Source organism: Delphinus delphis, chromosome 12 (assembly GCF_949987515.2).
Source record: "Delphinus delphis chromosome 12, mDelDel1.2, whole genome shotgun sequence".
Classification (NCBI taxonomy): domain Eukaryota; kingdom Metazoa; phylum Chordata; class Mammalia; order Artiodactyla; family Delphinidae; genus Delphinus; species Delphinus delphis.
The window spans coordinates 72,807,711-72,827,714 of record NC_082694.2 but is presented as its reverse complement, the minus strand read 5'-3'; the positions used below and the strand labels follow the sequence as shown (position 1 = coordinate 72,827,714).

Here is a 20,004-nt window from a genome sequence, read left to right as displayed (position 1 = left end):
GTGTGTATATGTGTGTGGTGTGTGTGTGTGTGTGTGGTGTGTGTGTATATGTGTGTGGTGTGTGTGTGTGTGTGTGTGTGTGTGTGTAGACACTGCAGCACATCCCAGCTGTATGGGCTGGTAGAACAGAGCTGGAGCTAATCACCAGAATTGTTTCAGTTAGGAAAATCAAGTCACACGTGTGACTTGTCTCATCAAGTCACAAGTGTGACACCACAGTAGTGTCTGCAGGCAAATTGACACATGCAAAGTTCCAACAGGAAAATCTGCAGAGGAGGGAACGGCAGCCCTCAGGGCACTACTAGCAACTAAACATACAGAGTGGAAACAGCTGAAGATAGGCCTCACTGCTGCCAGGGTTAAGTTCTTACCTGTACAGAAAGCCAAGGTAACCTCAGGGTGTGATCCAACTACACATCTGGCCAGCCACTGAAGTATCAGGAAGTCATCAGTGCCCTTGAAACAATGTGTCCACTGTTCAAGAACTGGATGGGAGGGACTGCACTTGATGCTTGCTCTCCAAGGAGGCCAGAGTCTAGACAGAGAGAAACAATATGCCCTCTATGAACTATGAAGACCTCCAGGCCTCCATGAAATATGCAGACACTAAGGGACGGAGATGCTCAGAGGGGCTATACGAAACCATTCTGCTATAATCAGGAAGTTTCCTGGAAGAGGAGCACACGAGCTGAAGCTTGAAGAATAACAAGGAAACACGGGAGAAGTTAGCTAGGGTTGACAACACAGGGTAAACAGTAGGGTGGGTAATGACAAAACTAACCCAAGACAAGACTCTGTTCCTTCTGCTTAGTGTTTTCATAGGTACACAGCTGCAACTTTCAAAACATCTACAGACAAGTTTTAAAAAAACATGGATTACTGCCTTTCCTCCTAACATATCTCCTCCAGAGCAAATACTGCCATGAACCCTGCCTGACTCTGGGAAGAGTTTACAGCTTAGGTTGTATCCTAAGCAGCCACAAATCATCCCAGCTCCACACCAGAGGTCCTGGGTAAAGAACTGTTAGTACTTCTCTCCTACAGAGTCTTGTAAGAGGATGCAGGCTCCATAGGGCAAGAACGTTATTGAATGAATGAATGAATGAATGAATGAGTGAACAGGATAGGTAAACCTTCGAAAAGAACTTAAATGGGGGGCTCCATACATACCCTAGAAAGAGGGGTTGGCAGACTGTTTACACATATAGGTATCTGTTGAATTACTGAATTAAATGATGCAAGAATCAATGAGTAAATGAATTAATGGATATGCTACTTTAAAAACTACCAGAGTTCTGGGCTTCCCTGGTGGCGCAGTGGTTGAGAGTCCGCCTGCCGATGCAGGGGGCGCGGGTTCGTGCCCCGGTCCGGGAGGATCCCACGTGCCGCGGAGCGGCTGGGCCCGTGAGCCATGGCCGCTGGGCCTGCGCGTCCGGGGCCTGTGCTCCGCAGCGGGAGAGGCCACAGCGGTGAGAGGCCCGCGTACCGCACCGCAAAAACAAAAAAACTACCAGAGTTTTGATCCCTGAGAGAAGTCTTCCTGAAGGTGTGCACTGGGCAAGCTTTAACAGCACTGCTCACCATGGTAGCAGAGCTGAAGTTTCCAGTTCTGCTCTCAGGGTCCTACAGGACACCTAACCCCGTTCATAGCCCACCCCGACCGCCCGCGCACATACAGCCCACCGTGCAATGTCATAAGTTCCTGCAACCGCAAAAGCTAGTGAGTTAGCTAATGAGTCCTTAGGGACGTCAAATCAGCGCGTGTTTTACATGAGAAAAATGATACTGATCCAGACAGCTTGAGTTGCAATAATTTTGGGGTTCTGTGATTTGGAGGGTGTGTTTCCTACCTTAGGTTAGAAAACTGGTGCCAGGACAGGGAACACGCACAGTGTTATTATTCCTACGGTCACCGGCAAAGCCCATGAACAATTCCCAGGAAATCAAAATAGAATCTGGGTAACAAGATAAAGTCTAACCTTTTTTTTTTCCTTTGTGCTTAATGTAGTTTCACTTGCTCATAGGGTGCCGAGTTCAGAGGCCTTGCACCTTGCACTCTTCAGACAGAGTTTCCTGTGCCAGGTGGCTGTTCCCGGCTCTTCGGCTCAGTGGAGAACGTGCCAGAGCACTGCTCAGGACACCTTAATTCAAGATGGCGGGGGCGCGCCCCGTGCAGAGACGGGGCACCCAACTCGCGAGAGCTGCGCCAGCCCCGCGAGAGCTGCGTCAGCCCCAAGAGAGCTGCCTCAGCCCCGCGAGAGCTGCGTCAGCCCCGGGAGAGCTGCGCCAGCCCCGCGAGAATTCCGCCCCTTTCTCCCCAGCAGAGAATCCTGTAAAGCAGCCCCGCCCACAGAGAGAGAACGTGTACTCTAGAGCCGGAGCTCGCACTACACTATTCTTTAATCAAAGAATAAAATTTCATTTGCTTCTGAACTAAACTCCATCTCATTCTATTGGCCTGAACAGCACCAGGCAGAAGGACCCTTGTTGGGGACTCGAAAGGGTCAGTAACACTACTACCCATTGGCTTAGATCATTTGTGATCTCCTTTCCAGGGGGACCTAACATGCTTTACTTACCCTAGTAGGTCACTAAGTCCTCTGTGGCAATACTTGGAATTAAGGGGTCAAGGCCCCCAGTCCATGCTTGTTCTGTGCACCTAATACTTGACAGATTTCAGCAATGTGCTTTCCTTCCTGGTTAGAAACAAAGCTCTTGGAGGGTTGTGAATGTCTATGACATTTTCTTTATAAACCTTCATGTCCTAAAAACACACAAGTGGCTCCCAAAAGATGCAGTTTGTAGACAGAGGCTCCTACCGGAGCTTCAACTCTGGACCCTGGGTAGATGATGACCATTTGCTCATCACCAAAATGTTGATGGATTTCTCCAGTGACCCTGCCCAAATTACCAGGGAATGACTGTCAACTCAAGCAAACAGCCCACCAGTCACTTGGACAAGCTCGAGCTTTTTGTGGCAATTCGTTTATTTAAGCTACATAAAGTACTAGCTTAGATTTGGCTCCCATGTGGTAGGTAGTTATCCTTCTTCATTCATAAACCAGCATTTAAAATGCAGAGGACTCACACTGCCTTTAGTGTCCTTAAGTTCCTGGCTTATGTGAGAGTTTTGTTTAGGTCAAAAATCTCAAGCCTCAGTCTTTGTCTTTCAAATACGGGCAGACTCTTTTCCTGCGAAACTTGTATGCTCTCTGAGAAATAAACACAGCTCCATGCTAGGGAGCAAAAAACAAAACAACAAAAGAGAAAACAAAAACATCATGAGTTCATCCCAGCAGAGAAAGATGGTCCCACGAGATGTTCTGAGGCTTGGCGACAGGCAGAGCAGGCAGCAAGCAGAGTACCAACTGCTATTAAAGTGGATGATGGGACATGATGGTCATGACCAGTAGGTAATTCGGGTGAGGCAGTGGGCAGGAGGGCTGGGAGGTGGGCTGGCTGCCTGGAATGCTTAGGCATGATTTCCTCTACCTTCATGCTGTCACTCTCAGCCCTTTATATAGCACCAATGTCATGCCACATCAGCTGCACCTGTGCCCGTGTGATGACTTTCAGACTCAGATAAATACCATCAACTGGATGTCAGGATAATGGGCACAATGGAACACTCTGGTGATTGATCTGTTTGTTTCCACCCTGGGGCTGTGGGTCTATTAAATAAACACTGGTATTTTGAAGGAAAAGCAGGAGAAAAGACGCTTGATAGTTGCCTTTAAATTTCTTGTTTGGTTTGGATGTTGTTGTTTGCTCTTTGGATTTTTTCTTTTTCTTTTTTTTGGTGGGAATGATTTTTTTCAGGTAAATAGATCTGGACACAAGCAGCAAGACTTCATTTGCCAGTTCCAATTCCTCACTGAATGTACTCCACAGCTGGCAAGGTGTCAGTGATTAGCTGATTTCCCTGCTCTGTTGTGAAATTCTGCCCTGTGGCCAGATTAGACATGAGAAATAGAGGGGCTACATGATCTTCCCCAGAGGCCTCACCACATGATACTCCTAAGGCCAGCCCTCTCACCTCAGGCTGGTAGATAGAACCTGGGATAGAACAGACTCTTTTTCTCATTTTGCACAAAGCAAGCTAGTGTAATATTCTGCCTAGCTGCTGCATAATTCATTGCATTTTGGATTATTTAATTTTAAGGAGAAATTATTCATAAGAAAAATATTTATAATTGGAATTACTGAGAAATTCTAGCTCATGAAAAGCTACCCTCTTCCACGCTTTGAAATTGTTTTTTTCCAGTTTTTTAAATCCTGGAAAAAATTATTCAAAATTTGAGTGTTCTTTTTCTTATTTTTTCACCCAAGGGAGTTCCTTACTTAGTATGTTACCATTTCTTTACCTATAAAATTCAGATGATATCAGTGAGAATTTCATAAGTGGAATGATGTAAAGCTGTTTTGAGTTACTTTCTTCCTTGTACCCTCCTGAGAGGGTACCCAGCATTAGAGAATCATGATATCAATATTAGGTACGTAGGAACTTGGAATACCGAAAGTTAACTCTGTCTGCATCATCCCTGCCAGGCCCTGAACGGAATGATCCTGGGAACAACGTGAAAGGAACCTGCATGTCCTTGTAAGCAACAGGTGGATTCTAAGAGGTAAGGTGATGACTCCCAGCCTCTGCTCATTAATTCTCCCATATCAAGCTGGAATTAAAAATAAGATGGAACATAAGACAGTCACACTGTGAGAAAACTCCCTCCAATTTTCTAATTTTTGTTGAGAAATATGTGAAGAAGGGCAACAACTGACAACATGATACCCTCCTATACTACTTCTCTACAGTTGTACTACTCAAAGTGTGGTCTGTGGACCAGGGCTAGAGTATGAACTATTTGTCAGTGATCTGCAATGAGATGAACAGAGACATTAAAAGCAAATATGTCAATACTTGGATAGCAATTTGACATTCCACAACAACCAGCCAGTAATCTGTGGATTCATCTTTTTTGAACAGCATACAGACTAATCTGGGTGTTGTCAGACTTAGTGGTAAATCACAGTGGCTCAAATTGTATTCAGTCGTGTGTAATAGGATATATCTACCCGTGACAGGTGAGAAATCAGAAATGCCAGATAGATGACCCATAGATAGGAAGAACAAACAGGTCCTTTGCCACAGACAGTGAGAGGCACAGTGTTACTGTAATCACCAAACTTGTAAACTACCCACTTATTGTGCATCCTGCTAGGTTGAATGTAAGCTCCATGAGGGAAAGAACTGTGCCTGCCTTCTCCAGTGCTCTATCACCAAAACCTAATACAATTCCTGGTTTGTTGAATGAATGAATGAATGAACGAATGAATGGGGAATGTTTAGGGTTCCACCTCCCTCTCAGGTTGGGCAGCCATTAGATGTCAAGAGAAGGCAGTTACAGTACCTATGTCAAGTCCAGACAGGGATCACTCAAAGCTCTCACTGTCCTCACTTACCCAGACTTTAGTGTCAGTCTTAAAGTCTTTAAAGGCAGTGAGACAGAAGAGTCTGGAATACATCTTCAAATATGTAAGTCAAGCCTCTAAAGAAATAGGATTCCCTCTATAGAATTCATTTTATTACCACCTTTTCAGGATCACAGCTATTCCAAAAGCACAGTATGACTGATACTGCTTATTATAAGTACTTATTATTTGGAAGTAATCAGTGTCCCATAAACATGCCATGGTTCCTAATAAACTTTAGAGAGTAAACAAGGGTTGCTGACATTACAAAAAAACCCCACAAAAGTAATGCCCTTGTTCCCTCAGAGGACACATAGGAGAAACAGACAACACTCACCGTATCATATTTTGACTTAAAATATATTTTGTCGACAAGTAGTAGAAAGTGAAAGCATTAGGCTGAATCCACAGTGGCTCCCACTTGAGGGTGGTACAGTCCTTCAGGGGGACTTGGAAAGGTATGGATGTCCCAGGTATCACTGCATAGCAATGCCCTCCAAATTAAAATGGCATAAAACAACGACCATTTTATTATGCTCACATTTTTGTGGGTCAAAAATTCAGAAGGGGGCTTCCTTGGTGGCGCAGTGGTTGAGAGTCCGCCTGCCAATGCAGGGGACACGGGTTCATGCCGCGGAGCGGCTGGGCCCGTGAGCCATGGCCGCTGAGCCTGCGTGTCCGGAGCCTGTGCTCAGCAACGGGAGCGGCCACAACAGTGAGAGGCCCGCGTACCACAAAAAAAAAAAAAAAAAAAAATATTCAGAAGGGGTACAGTTGCCTCTACTCCACAACAACCCAGTATCTCAGCTAGGAAGATTCAAATAGCTGAGAAGTTCTCAAATAACCGTAGGCCGGAATCATGTAGAGACTTCTTCATTCACATGTTTGGTACCTGGGCCAAGATGACTCAAAGGTGGCCTTAGCTGGGACTGTTGACCAGAGCAACTGTATATAGCGTAGCACCCTCAGGGAAGCCAACATCTTACATGCTATCTCAAGCCTCCAAGATTAAGACTTCCTGCAAACAAGGGGGAAGTTACATGGCATTTTAGGACCAAAGCTCAGAAGTCACACAGTGTCACTTTTGCTGTACTGTATCAGCCAAATTGAGCACAGGCACACCCAGATTCAGGGAAAGGTAACATGGGCCTCACCTCTTGACAGGAGAGGTGTCAAACAATGAACAGCCATGTTTTAAAACCTCTCCAGGGCAGAAAACTTCTGGAATTTTAGTAAACAACAGCCAGGGATGCCAAGGACCCTACAAAGCATGTGACAGTTTTGCACCTCAAAGAACTCTCCTTCTGAAGATGCCAGGAGTACCCCTGTCTATAAACGCCAGATCCTTGGATTCAGAGAACCAGAGAGAAGTCATTTCACCCAAGAATAGGACCATCCACTTTACATAAAAGGAAATCAAAGTCTGGGGTTGATGGGCTGAAACTAGACTCCAGGTCTCTTTCTTCCAAGGTAGATAGTCCTAAGCACGTGCACTTTCTTCAAGTAAGTCTTTGTTAAAAATTCCTAGTATATAAAATGTAACAGTGGACGTTAAAACTGGTTTAAAAGTGTGATGAGTAACAGGATATTTACATGGCCCCAAAGTATCTGCCCACACATTCTTTACTAAATAAACAGAGAAGAAGAGTAAGCTTACAATGGAAAAACCTGGTCGATAATACCTTTACCTGATGATCAAAGTGACAGATGGGCATCACTTGACTTCTGATATGAGGCACTGAGAAGGCACAGCATCACTTCTATGACGTTCCTGCTCAAAATATACAACCTAAATCTAATCATGTTTGAGGAACATTCTACAAATAACTGGGCTATGTTTTTCCAAAAAGTAAAAAATCATAAAGACAGTCTTCTCACTCTCAAGTAATTCAGAAAAAAAGAATTACTATTCTAGTAATATTAATATATTAGTAGACACACACACAATAGAGGAGAATGAGAAAGTAAAATGGACACAACAGTTGCAAATGTTCCTGCACTACTCTTGCAACCTATCTGTAAGTTTTGTATAATTTTGAAATTATATCAAAATCAGAAGTTACACAATCAGCAACAACAAAACATTTAATGGTGAATTTCTTGGTGATGTTCTCCCAGCTACTGCAATGAATTCCATTTCTTAACTTTCCAAGGAGTCATAGTTTAAACAAACCACAATGTCTTGAGCTCTGCTCTCATGCAGCTCTCTCTAGTCTTCAGGGAGTAGATCTAGGCTTTGGGGGGAGATGTCAACCAGAATATGTTAGGGCACAAATTGGTCCTGCATATAGATCTTTTAGTTAGGTTACAGGAAAGTTGGTATAACAAAGACACCCAAAATCCAGAGGCTTAAATAAAAGAGAAGTTCATTTCTGTCTCATCCAACAGTTCAGGAAGTTTGAGCAGCTTTGCCATCCTCAGTCTGAAGCTTCCATCAATGGGTCCAAGGGAGCAGCTTCGATTACCATTTCCTAGTCAGAGGGGAGGGGGAAAGAAAGAGAGAAAGACACATAGCTTCATTAGAAAACTCAGTCCAGAAGTTTACCTATATCACTTCTATTATCACTTTCTTGGTCAAAATTTAACTACATGCCACAGCTAAACCATAAGGAGGCTGAGTAATCAACCTCTATCTCTGTAGATGTGTACACGTTCCCAGCTAAATCTCAGGGTGGGGGTAATGTTCTATTATTAAGAGGAAGAGAGTGAGAAGGGATCATGGTAGGTAATTTGATCCTCTGCCCAGAGAACATAGACTGGGGGGACTTCCATAGGACCAGCAGAGCATCTCAGTCATGTTTCCAACAGGGGTGTGGGCTTTGGGAGGAGGTAGGAAATTCATGGAAGAAATCGGGCTCCCAAAATAGACACTGTCCTGTTTGGTGTCCATTTGAAAAAATTATTTAATTAGCTGTAAGATTTCCAGACCCGAGGTACTTTATTCTGGAGACAAAAACCAACATTTTCCCAGTCATGGAGAGTCAGAATTGCCATGTCAGATTATTTTCATTCTGTTGACAAAATAAACTGTCTTTACACAAACAAAGCGGCCTTCATCCATGCCTACATTCACATCCATGTGCACACACACACAGATTTGTACACTCACAGACATGGTACATGAAGTTGCCCCAGGGTGCTCCCTGAATCCTCTCTCAGTGACTCCCCATTGATTGGGAGTGTGAGGTATATTTACACTGTCGACTCTCACCTACATTATGTGGTTACTAAATGGTTTCCATAAAATAACAGGCAAATTACCCAACATTGCTTTTTAAGGGATTATGTCTTGACTCATCAAATTTATGAGTGGCTAAATTGCTTTATGTACATCTGAAAAAATAACTTATCCCAGAACAGGCGAGCTAACACATCTGTATTCTAGTTGACTACAGCTCCATTTCATTTTTGAGGCTTTTCCCTCAAAATAGCATTTCAAAATGTCTCTTCCTTCCTTTTCTCTCACATCTCTGTAGGATGCGGACATGTACACAGGCAGACGGCAATGGGCTCTGCTTTTTCTGTCCAGCTTCACTGTACCCCTAGGGAGGCAAAGAGGAAGTTAACAAGGGTACAGGAGCATGCTGTCTGCTCTATTAGAAGTGCCAGTTTGCCATTTTAACCCAAGTCCTGAAGATGTGAGGACCACCAAGGAACGTAAGTTGTTTATCATCATCACGAAGCCTGAAGACAGGGACACTCATGCACTAGGAAACCACAGATCCTGAAGCCCCCAGGGTGCCACAAAGAGGTTTTGAAAGTCCCCCTGGTTTCCCATGAACTACCCTGCTGACCCTGCCTGCTCCTCCCTGCTGGTGACTCATCCAAATGCCCAGTGAGGTTCTCCTTGGCCCCCCATTACAGCCTCTTCATCCTGCCCTTCCGCACTTGCCCAGTCACAGCCCCAGACCAAGAACTCTCAGAAAGGCTGCCAACCTTGGCTCATCTGTAGACCTCTCAAAACAAGAGCAGGAACATCCCTAGACTTAAATGCAGCTCCACTGTTTTAATACACCCACACCCACTTTGCTTTTCAATCCCCCATTCCCAACCAAGGATTGTCACTGAAAGCAACATTCACATCTAGAAGGTCTCACTATCTAAATGTAAGAGGTAGCATAGCATGGTGGTTGCAAGTGTGGCAGTGGAGTATGATTGCCTAGGTTTGTGTCTTGTCTCTGCTGCTTGCAAACTCTGACCTAGACAAGGGACACCTCTCTGTGCCAGTTTCCTTCTTGATCTGATTGATAATATTACCTACTTCACAGGATAAAGTTAAGTTAGTTAATACATGTAAATCACTTAGAAACATGCTTGACATAATGAAAGCTCAATAAACATTAGCTATCCCCATCATTATTATTGTTACTATTATTAGAGAATCTGACAATTAGAAGCTCATTAGTGACCTTGTCCAAAGTAATTTCTATAAACCAACGGGGATATATAAACCAGTGTGATGGGGACAGATGAGTGAGTGGGGTGGTGAGAAAGTAGAAACATGGAATTTGGTCAAGAGAAGGAGAATAGATATGAGATAGCAACTAAAGAAGGTCACAGGGTCAAAAAGGAACCAATTTGTTCTCTGACCGTAAAATACCTTGGCAGAAAAATTGTTATAAACTTTGGTAATTCTGATAAATTGGTATGAATTAAAGTCAATCTATTTACAGCAATGAAAATATTAATCATAACTTAAGCAAAGTACTTCAAAGTTACCAAATAGTCTATGTATATCTCACTTTATTCTTAAGTCTGAGGTTACAGGGGAAACCCCTTGACCCCATGTTATACAAGAAAAATCAAGTCTCAGGTGAGACGCCTTGTCCCAAGCCACATATCCATCCTGGGCAACCTTCTCTCCCATCTCTAAATTCTTAATATTTCAGAAATACTGATATATGTCACCCCTATTCTCATGAACCTCAGAGAATCTCTATTAATGAGACCAAGTATAATTTCTTAGTTCAAAATTAGAGAACTGCTACAATTTGCTGAGAGCCTGCTTACCCAAACTCCTCACTCAGGACAAGTGTCATAACAGAATCTCCCGTATCATTCCTCTTGGTCAACCAGGGGTCACCTGAGCAAGTGTATGTGCTGACACTCTGACACCCGTCCAGAACTCTGAGCATCTTCCTTTTCTGCTTATCTCCTTCCTTACGAGTGGACCCCCAACACACACGTACCCGAGCTGAGGGTGAAAGACCCTTCTTTGACTCCAAAACATGGACCACCTGGGCGCTCACTCAGGATTTAATCACCACGACTGGTAAATTATTTGTCTGCACATGTATCTTATCTTTATGTTGGATTCTGAGTTGGGGAAAGTTCCACTTCTTCACAGTCCTCCATCTTCCTATCACAACAGGCCTTGTACCTGTCGCGGGATGTTTTGCTCCCTCCTTCTGATTCCTCTGCTGGTTTATGCAAAGCCCCAGTGACTTAACATTGTGCATTCTCTTTGGCGTTGCTTCTTCTTGCAACTCCCTGGGGTCTTACCGTCTAAATGGAAGAGGTTCTGTGCTGATAGACAACACCGACCAAGATAAACTTGGCGGTGACCGGTGTTTGCAAGGTCACTCTGGGGACCAGTCCAGCTGAGCACAGCAGGGAATGATGCCAGCTGCCCTGGGAGGCCCTCCCATCTCTAGACAAGGCCTGACACTTGCTCACCCAGGACCTTGGCTTATCAATGATGGCACGTCACAGAGCACTTCATGCTCCTTGCTCTTTTTCCATCCACGAGAGAACTGCTGTTTCAAAGCTTTCCTTGGATAGTCACAACAAAATGTTTGAAATGCTTTAAAGAGGTTTGGCCCTTTATTTTACATTCCTCTAGTCACAAGCAGCAGCTTTAAAACTACTTTTAAACACAGCGGGGAGTAGGAAGGGGTTGTAAAATTCAGAGCTTACATTAAATAAATCCTATAAATGTAATTTCCTTTATTAGGAAAGCAGACGATGTCACAGAAATAAGAAGGTAGAGGTACTAGTTGCCTACGCTGCTATAACAAATTATGACAAACTTAGTGGCTTAAAAAAGACAAACCTCGGGGCTTCCCAGGTGGTGCAGTGGTTGAGAGTCCGCCTGCCGATGCAGGGGACACGGGTTCGTGCCCCGGTCTAGAAAGATCCCACATGCCGCGGAGTGGCTGGGCACGTGAGCCATGGCTGCTGAGCCTGCGTGTCCGGAGCCTGTGCTCCGCAACGGGAGAGGCCACAACAGTGAGAGGCCCGCGTACTGCAAAAAAACAAAAAAACACAAACCTATTATCTTACAGTTCTGGAGGTCAGAAGTCTGAGGCATGTCTCAGGACGCTAAAATCAAGGTGTTTGCAGGGCTACATTCCTTTACGGGGAGGATTTGTTTTTCTTGCCTTTCCCAGCTTCTAGAGGGTACTCACAGTCCTTCACTTGTGGTCCTTTCCATCTTCAGAGCCAACAACGGTAGGTTGAATTCTCCTGACACTGAACTATTTCGAGCTTCTCCAGGGTCACATCTACCTCCAACTCACTCTTTCCCACTTGTAAGGACCCTTCTTATTGCATTGGGCCTGCCAGGATAATGTCCCTGTTTTAAGGTACAGTGATGAGCAACATTAATTTCATCTGCAGCCTTAATTTCCCTTTGCCATGTAAGCTAATTTATTCACAAATTCTAAGGATTAGGATATTGACATCTTAGGGGGAGGCACTACTCTACCCACCACAATAGATATCATTGGAGCTATGCTCAGCTCACAATTTAGTGATCCTGATTTAGTTCAATTTCATTGAACTCTGAAATTTGGAAGACAATTTCAGGGGAGTCTGAACCATCCCCACATCCTCCCAGCCTCCCTCGTCCAAAATGGGTCTGCCAAGGTGCTAGCCACATACAGGCTAATCAAGACTCAGGTCCCAGGGATACAAGCTAGAGCAGTGCCCTCTGTGATGCAGAAAGAGCTCTCATGACTAATCTTTGTAGAATTCATGGAAGTGCAAGCTCTCTGAACTGCTCTCCCTTAACCAACTATTTAATGAATCCTTTCCATGTCTTTGGTAAATCATATTGACTGACGGCACAGCATGCTGAAGGCTCTCTGCTAGTTGGCTAATTTCTGATATATATTAACACTGTCACTTCCACCAATTGAGTGGGATGCTCAGCCATGTCAGCTGTGATTGTACCCCAACCATTTATGCCTGTATGTATGCTCTTGTAATGATGTAGTTTAATTAAATGTCACATAAGCCAATGGAAGACGAACATGAAAAGAGAGTTGTTTTTTTATGCACACCAAGTAGAATGCCTTGGAAAGACTTGATATAGATGAGTCATTTTTAAAAAAGGAAGAGGCAGGCAATTAGATGGTAAAACAAGTGTAAGAGAGAGGAAATGCAGTCATAAAAATCTCCAAGGATTTTGCCGAAAAGCGGACGTGGAGCCAATAGTGGGAAATTAGCTACAGTTAAGAAACTGTAGAACTGGAACATGGTGGAAACAAGGTGGGGGAAATCCTTGATGATTAAACAAGCAGTGTAAGTGATCCTAACCTTGCTTGTACTGGCTGAAGAATGGGTGGGTTAGGTCTGACTGATGTGAACCTCCTGTGTAATCCATCTAAGGATGGATTTGAGAATGGTTTGAGAAGTGCTGTACAGATGTGAGGATTATTTCTAAAAGGGCGAGCAGGACAGCTCTTTCTCCATCACAATAGTTGCTGTTTCCCCAAATCCTCCCTGCCTTCCTGCCCAGAACTAGCGGGAGTATTGGAACACCATTCTGTCTGAAAAATCTGTCAACCTGTGCGTGATCCCAGGCTGACAGATCAAGCCATTGAAATAATGCTTCTCTGAAAAACTATTTCCAGAAAATCCCAGCCCTTTGCTTGGTAACCTTACCCTTTTGAAGACAGTTAGTAATTTGGGGAATATTGAAGAGCATTTGGTGACAGATCTGACCTCCTCCTCCTTCTTGCTCATGAGCGTGTCTGGAGAAAAGGATAAATCCATTCTTTAGTCACTGTCTTAAAGTCTCCGTGGGCCTTGTGCCCATACATGCAAAGAAGTCAGATCTGGGCCCTAACAGATTCAAGACAGTGGACGAAGACAAACCAGGAACGCTGGCTACACATTTTCCCTACCTGTCCTTTCTCTGTGGGTTTTTTACCAGTCAGAATGCAGAGTCTTGCTGTCTTTGAGACTAGGATCTAGAGCTGCTCTAGAAGGAAGAGTTGGGCCATCGAATGAGCTAGAATCCTGGTACATTTGTGCAGATGCCATGCAAAACATGTGGAATCCAGGTCCCTAGCCCTCAAGGAGCCCTCAAGGAGCAAGGAAAATGTAATTGTACGTAGATGGGTCAAGAAATAGATATTTTAATATAATTTCAAAACTAGAAAATAAAACAATAGACTTAAAACTAAAACAGGACGATTGACAGTTGAAAGGAAAAGGAAGACGTGTAAGTGACAGGTATGTCTCATACACTAAGCAAATCAACAAATGGTATTTTAAGTTGGTAAATCATATCTGAATTACTATTAGAAGTATTAAAAATAGAACAGTTAAAAGACGGTGTGGGACAGGGAAAGAATGTTTTTCTTTTCATTGGATACTCTCTTATACTGTTTGAATTTGTATGTAAATAGTAAAATGTCTAGAAAAACATATGTTAAACTTTTTAAAATGTGTTCCTCTAAAGGAGTGGAAAGTGAGAAGAGAATCCATTTACTTTCCAACCTCACTTCTGTATTATTCTCAATGAACATGTGTCCCCATTGAAATTTGAAACTTGACAGTGAGTGATTATATATTTATAAAGTGGGATATTATGAAACTATTTAAAATATTGTTGTTGTGGAAGAGTCATGGCATGGAAAATGTTCATAATATGTGGCCAAACTGCTAAGAAGAGCCTTAAATCCTGTTCCCATGTGGGCAAAATGAACTGACCATATTCAAACAAATTGTTGGCTTTGGAGCTTAAAATATCTATTAAATTATATGTTTTGTCAGTTATAGAAATTATAACAACTTGCTAGCACTAATCAAGTTAAAATAATAAAAGTATAAAAATTATAGCAAAATACTCATGTTGTCTGTTCCCTAGAGATAACATTCTAGTGTAGAGTCTTTGGAATTTTTTCCATGAATTTAGAAATTTTTACTGTGTACATATATACATACAGATACATACACACATATGATTTCATTAAACAAAGTGGGATAACTCCTACTGTTCTACAAAAATAATACAAATGGTTCAAAAATATGTGTAACATTGTTGTACAAGGGCCTCATTAGTTTTTTCTGTGTCCTTCTAAGTTTATAATATGAACTGCTATAGTGAGGATAGTTTTTAAAATATTATCAAAATTATAAAGACTTTTGAATTTAAAATGAGTTCAAAGACAATTAGCTTAAAAAGCCCAAAAGGCTTTATTGAGTTAATGGTACATTTAAAAAATGAAATTAATTTTAAAGCATTGATATTTTTCTAAAAGAGCGATACATTTAAATTGTTTTTTAATTCAGTGTTTCAATTCAAGAAATTGAAATTAACTCAATTTAGCTTTCCTATAGTGTTTGCAAATAGGTCTTGGTATTCACATGGCCTACACACCACAACATGCTAACTCCTGGTAATTTGCTGTGCCCCAGAAAACTGAATTCAGCAGTCCGCAAGCTTGCCTTGATCAGCATTGCTTGGGAAATGGGTGGTGGGGAGCACCATTTAGTTCTTGAGACTCTTAGGCATATGTTGAATGTGATGGTTCTATCTATGCATGTACCCTTTAAAAGGATGGCACTGAAGTTTTAGGCTAACCCTTGTGCTAGGGAAATCTAGTCTGGGAAAAGCTTCATGCACCAGCTTTAATTATTGCCATCCCCTGGAAGGCTGCCACCTTGGCCTCCGTATCTGCTGTCTTTTTCTTATGTGCTGCCTCTTCAAACCATATTATGTGTCTGTAATCCCTGTAATGAAAGCAGATGGAAAGACTGCCTTCATTGAGAACTGGAGTGAGAAGGCACTTCCTCTGAGTCCAGCACCCGCTCTGGCACACTGACACATCATGGTCTTGTATGAGAAGAGGAAGAGCCACACCTCTAAATGAGGCCACAGAGTGGGAAACCCAGGCTTCTGACTGGGTAGTGTGATTCACGGCAGCATTTATTAAACCTCCTTTATGTGTAAGGTACTGAACTGGAAGCACATCCATCAGTGAATCAGATTTTTGTGTTCTAACCCTAGGGCCTTCTAGGTAATAATTAGATGAGCTTGCGTAAATGATCTAACCCTAATGTGACTCAGTTCTCTAAATGTAAAATGGGGACAATAAATAATACCTCTGTAAATTTTTTTTTTTTTTTTCCCGGTACGCGGGCCTCTCACCGTCGCGGCCTCTCCCGCCGCGGAGCACAGGCTCCGGATGCGCAGGCTGAGCGGTCATGGCTCACGGGCCCAGCCGGTCCGCGGCATGTGGGATCTTCCTGGACCAGGGCACAGAACCCGCGTCCCCGGCATCAGCAGGCGGACTCTCAACCACTGCGCCACCAGGGAAGCCCTGAAAATCAGCTTTTAAGCACTATCTTGACCCGGTTTTGAGGAGCTGGCTAGACGTCAGTCAGTTCCCTTTCTTTTTTTTTTGCGGTACGTCGGCCTCTCACTTTTGTGGCCTCTCCCATTGCGGAGCACAGCCTCCGGACGCGCAGGCCCAGCGGCCATGGCTCACGGTCCCAGCCGCTCCGCGGCATGCGGGATCTTCCCGGACCAGGGCACGAACCTGCGTCCCCTACATCGGCAGGCGGTCTCTCAACCACTGCGCCACCAGGGAAGCCCATCAGTTCCCCTTCTTAAGCAACCAAATAAAATAAGTCCACACTTCCAGCTACGTCCCTTATCAAACTCTCATACTTCAGGTCTCTAATCATCCCAGGGCCAGGTAACAGACAATTCCTGACAGCCCTTATGGCCCAAAGCCTACTAAAATTATCCAAATTAGCCAATCCTAAATCCGCTGGCCCTGCCTTGCTCTTTCTTTCCTGCAGAAACCCCAATAAAGGTGCTTGCCCACAGTGCACCTCCCTTTGCTTCATTACCCACCCCAGTGCTTCCCCGAGTGGCATGCTGTGTTCTCTCCAGAGAACTGTGGGTAGAGCAAAACTGTATGTTTCTGTTTTCTTTCTCTTGATCTGTGTTTGGCCTCACCATACCTACCCAAGGTAAGATGGTTAAAACAACCTGCTCTGCATAACTCACAGATTGGTTAAGAAACATATTAATATAATGGATATGAAAGCCCTTTGAACAGTTGGAGGGATTACAGACATATGATATGGTCAGAAGCACCCTGTTCACTATTGGACAGAAGCAAAATATGGTGACAGATACACATTGAGGTAGACATAATTAGTGGCCATCAATATCGAGTTCTCTCCTTACTGGGCACAATGAAGACTATCTCACCTAGATCTCTTGCACCTGGATAGAGCCAAGCAACTATTTCTGGCCAAAAGCTGTGAAGGAAAATGGCATGCTTCACTTACAAAGTGAGACACGGAAAAACCCTGCAAGACATTCTAGCTCTATCTTCATTTAGCAGTGGATATGGAAACCATGCAAGGAGACTGCAGAAACACAAGATCTAACAGCCTAGATCACTGACTCAATATATGCTTGGGAGCCCTTGAGGGTTAATATGACCTCTAGCAACTCTTACTTGAGTGAGAAATAGACTATATTCCACCAGAACTGGAGGTATTTTATAGATATTTTTAAAATAATAAGAGAATACTAAGAACTGTCATATGGCTATACATTAGACAACTTAAATAAAATGGAAATATTTTTGGAAAAACACAAATTACCAACAGCACAAGAAGAAATGGAAAATCTGAATAGCAATAGGTCTATTAAAACAATTGGAATTTTCATTTAAAAACTTCTAATAAAAAAGTAGAGGTGTCCTTACTGGTGAAGTCTATCAAACATTTAAGAAATAAATAGTATTTCTATGCCAAGACCTGTTCTAAACAGAAGATGTAAGAACATTTTCAACTTATTTTATTCCTCTGAGTCCAGCACCCGCTCTGACACACTGAAACCAAAAGTGATACCAAAACTGATACCACTTTGGTACCACTGATACCAAAACTAGACAAAGATATCACAAGAAAACTGAAGACCTTCATGAATATAGATGCAAAATTCCTTAACAAAATATTATCATATCAAATATAGCAATACATAAAAAAATACATCATGATAAGGTGGGGCTTATTCGAGCATTGGCAGATTTGTATAGCATTCTAAAATCAATCAATATAGTTTATCATATTAAGAAAATAGGGAGAAATACCATGTGATTCTATCAATAGATGTAGCAAAATTATTTAACAAACTTTAACACCTATTCTCATCTTTTAATGTGGTGGAGTTATCTATGAAAAACCTATAGCTAAGATAATATTCAATGGTAAAAACTAAACTATTTCCCGTGAAAGACAAAAACAAGGTAAGGAGGTTTGCTCTCACCACTACTATTCAGCTTTGTATTAGAGTTCCAAGCTAGCTCGATAGGCTAGAAAAAGAAAAAAAGGCATACAGATAGGGAAAGAAAGAATAAAAGTGTTTTTATTCATAGGTATCATAATCATATAGAGAGAAAATTCTAAAAAAATCTAGAGAAAAACTTTGAGAACTAATAATAAGTTGAGTAGAGTTTCAGGAAACAAGATACAAAAATAAATTGTATACTAAAACAATTGAAAATTGAATTTTAAAAATACCATTTAGGATAGCATCAAAAAGTAAATACTGGGGAATAAATCTAACAAAATATGTTTAACTTTTGTTCCTTTAAAACTGCAAAACTTTGCTGAGAAAAATTAAAGAGGACTAAAATAAATGGGTGGAAATTACATGTTCATGGATTGAAAGACTCAAGTTGTTTATTCTCCCCCAAATTGATCTATAGGTTCAACTCAATCCCAAACAAATTCTCAGCAGGATTTTTTTAAGAAAGTGATTTGATTCAAAAATGTATTTGGAAATGCAAACATTACAGAATAGCTAAAACAGTTTGGAAGAGAAGAAAAAATGGAGGAATCATATAACTTAGTTTCAAGATCTTCTATAAAGTCAAAGTAGGACATAAGGATAAACAAATAGATCAATGGGAAAGTATTCAGGGTCTGAAAATAGACCCATGCACATATGGTGAATTGATTTTCGGGAACCCAAGTAATTCAATGGGAAAAGATAGTTTTTTCAAGAAAAACTGCTCAAAACTGATTATTTATATGGAAATAAAGCCTGTCCATTACCTCATACCATACACAAAAATTAACTTAAAATGATTATAGGCTTAAATGTGAGAACTTAAAACTTTAGAACTTTAGAAGAAAGCATGGAAAAAATCTTGACTTTCAGATAGGCTAAGATAGAATAGAAAAAACACAAGTCATAAAAGGACACGTTGATAAATTGAACATCAAAATTTTAAAAATTTGTTCTTCAAAAGATACTAATAAAATGAGTCTACAATAATATATTTGCAATACATATATCTGAAAAATGATTTGTATCGAGAATATATACCATACTCTTATAACTCAACAATATGAAGACACAATCCAATTTTCCAAATGGACAAAATATTTAAAGGGAAACATCAGAAAAAAAGTAATATAAGCACCTGAAAATGTACTTCAAATCATTAGTCAGCAGGAAATTCAAATAAAAACTACTGTACACCTGGGATGGCCAAAATTTTAAAACACTGGCAGTACCAAAAGTTGGTCAGATTAGTGAGCAAATGGAGCTCCATATAGGAGTGTATGAGAGTTGCTGGTAAGAATATGCCACTTTGGCAAACAGTTGATTAGTTTCCTATAAGTTAGACATACCTTTATCATATTAACCAGTCATCCTACTCTGAGATATTTACCCAAGAGAAACAAAAGCATATATTAACAAAAAAACATATATTCAAAGTGTTCATCATAGGTTTATTCATAATAGTCCCAAACCAAAATCCACCTCAACAGCCATCAACACATGAATAGATGAACAAATTGTGTTTATACAATAAATACCACCCTCCTATCAAAAGAACCAAGGACTGACACATGCATCAAAAGGGGAGTGTCTTGATGAATGGATAAAGAAGATGTGAGATATATATATATATAGAGAGAGAGAATGGAATGAGATATATATATATATATATATATAGAGAGAGAGAGAGAGAGAGAGAGAGAGAGAGAGAATGGAATGTTACTCAACCATAAAAAGAATGAAATGCTGCCAATTGCAGCAACATGGATAGACCTAGAGAATATTATGCTTAATGAAATAAGTCAGAGAAAGACAAATACTTTATGCTATTACTTATATGTGGAATCTAGAAAATAATACAAATGAATGTATGCAAAACAGAAGCAGACTCACAGATACAGACAACAAACTTATGGTCACCAAAGGGGAGAGGGAGGAGGGGAAGAACAAATTAGGGTTATTGAATTAAAAGATACAAACTACTATGT

General features: G+C 41.7%; 1 long non-coding RNA gene across 1 annotated transcript; it reads right to left on the bottom strand.

The window, feature by feature from the left end:
* Positions 1-7,608: 7,608 nt before the first annotated feature.
* LOC132435504 (uncharacterized) lies at positions 7,609-13,420 on the bottom strand. Its single transcript, XR_009521558.1, has 3 exons — positions 13,357-13,420; positions 11,522-11,713; positions 7,609-7,940 (listed from the first exon to the last, which is right to left on the bottom strand). It is a non-coding gene; the product is annotated as an uncharacterized lncRNA (long non-coding RNA).
* Positions 13,421-20,004: the final 6,584 nt, after the last annotated feature.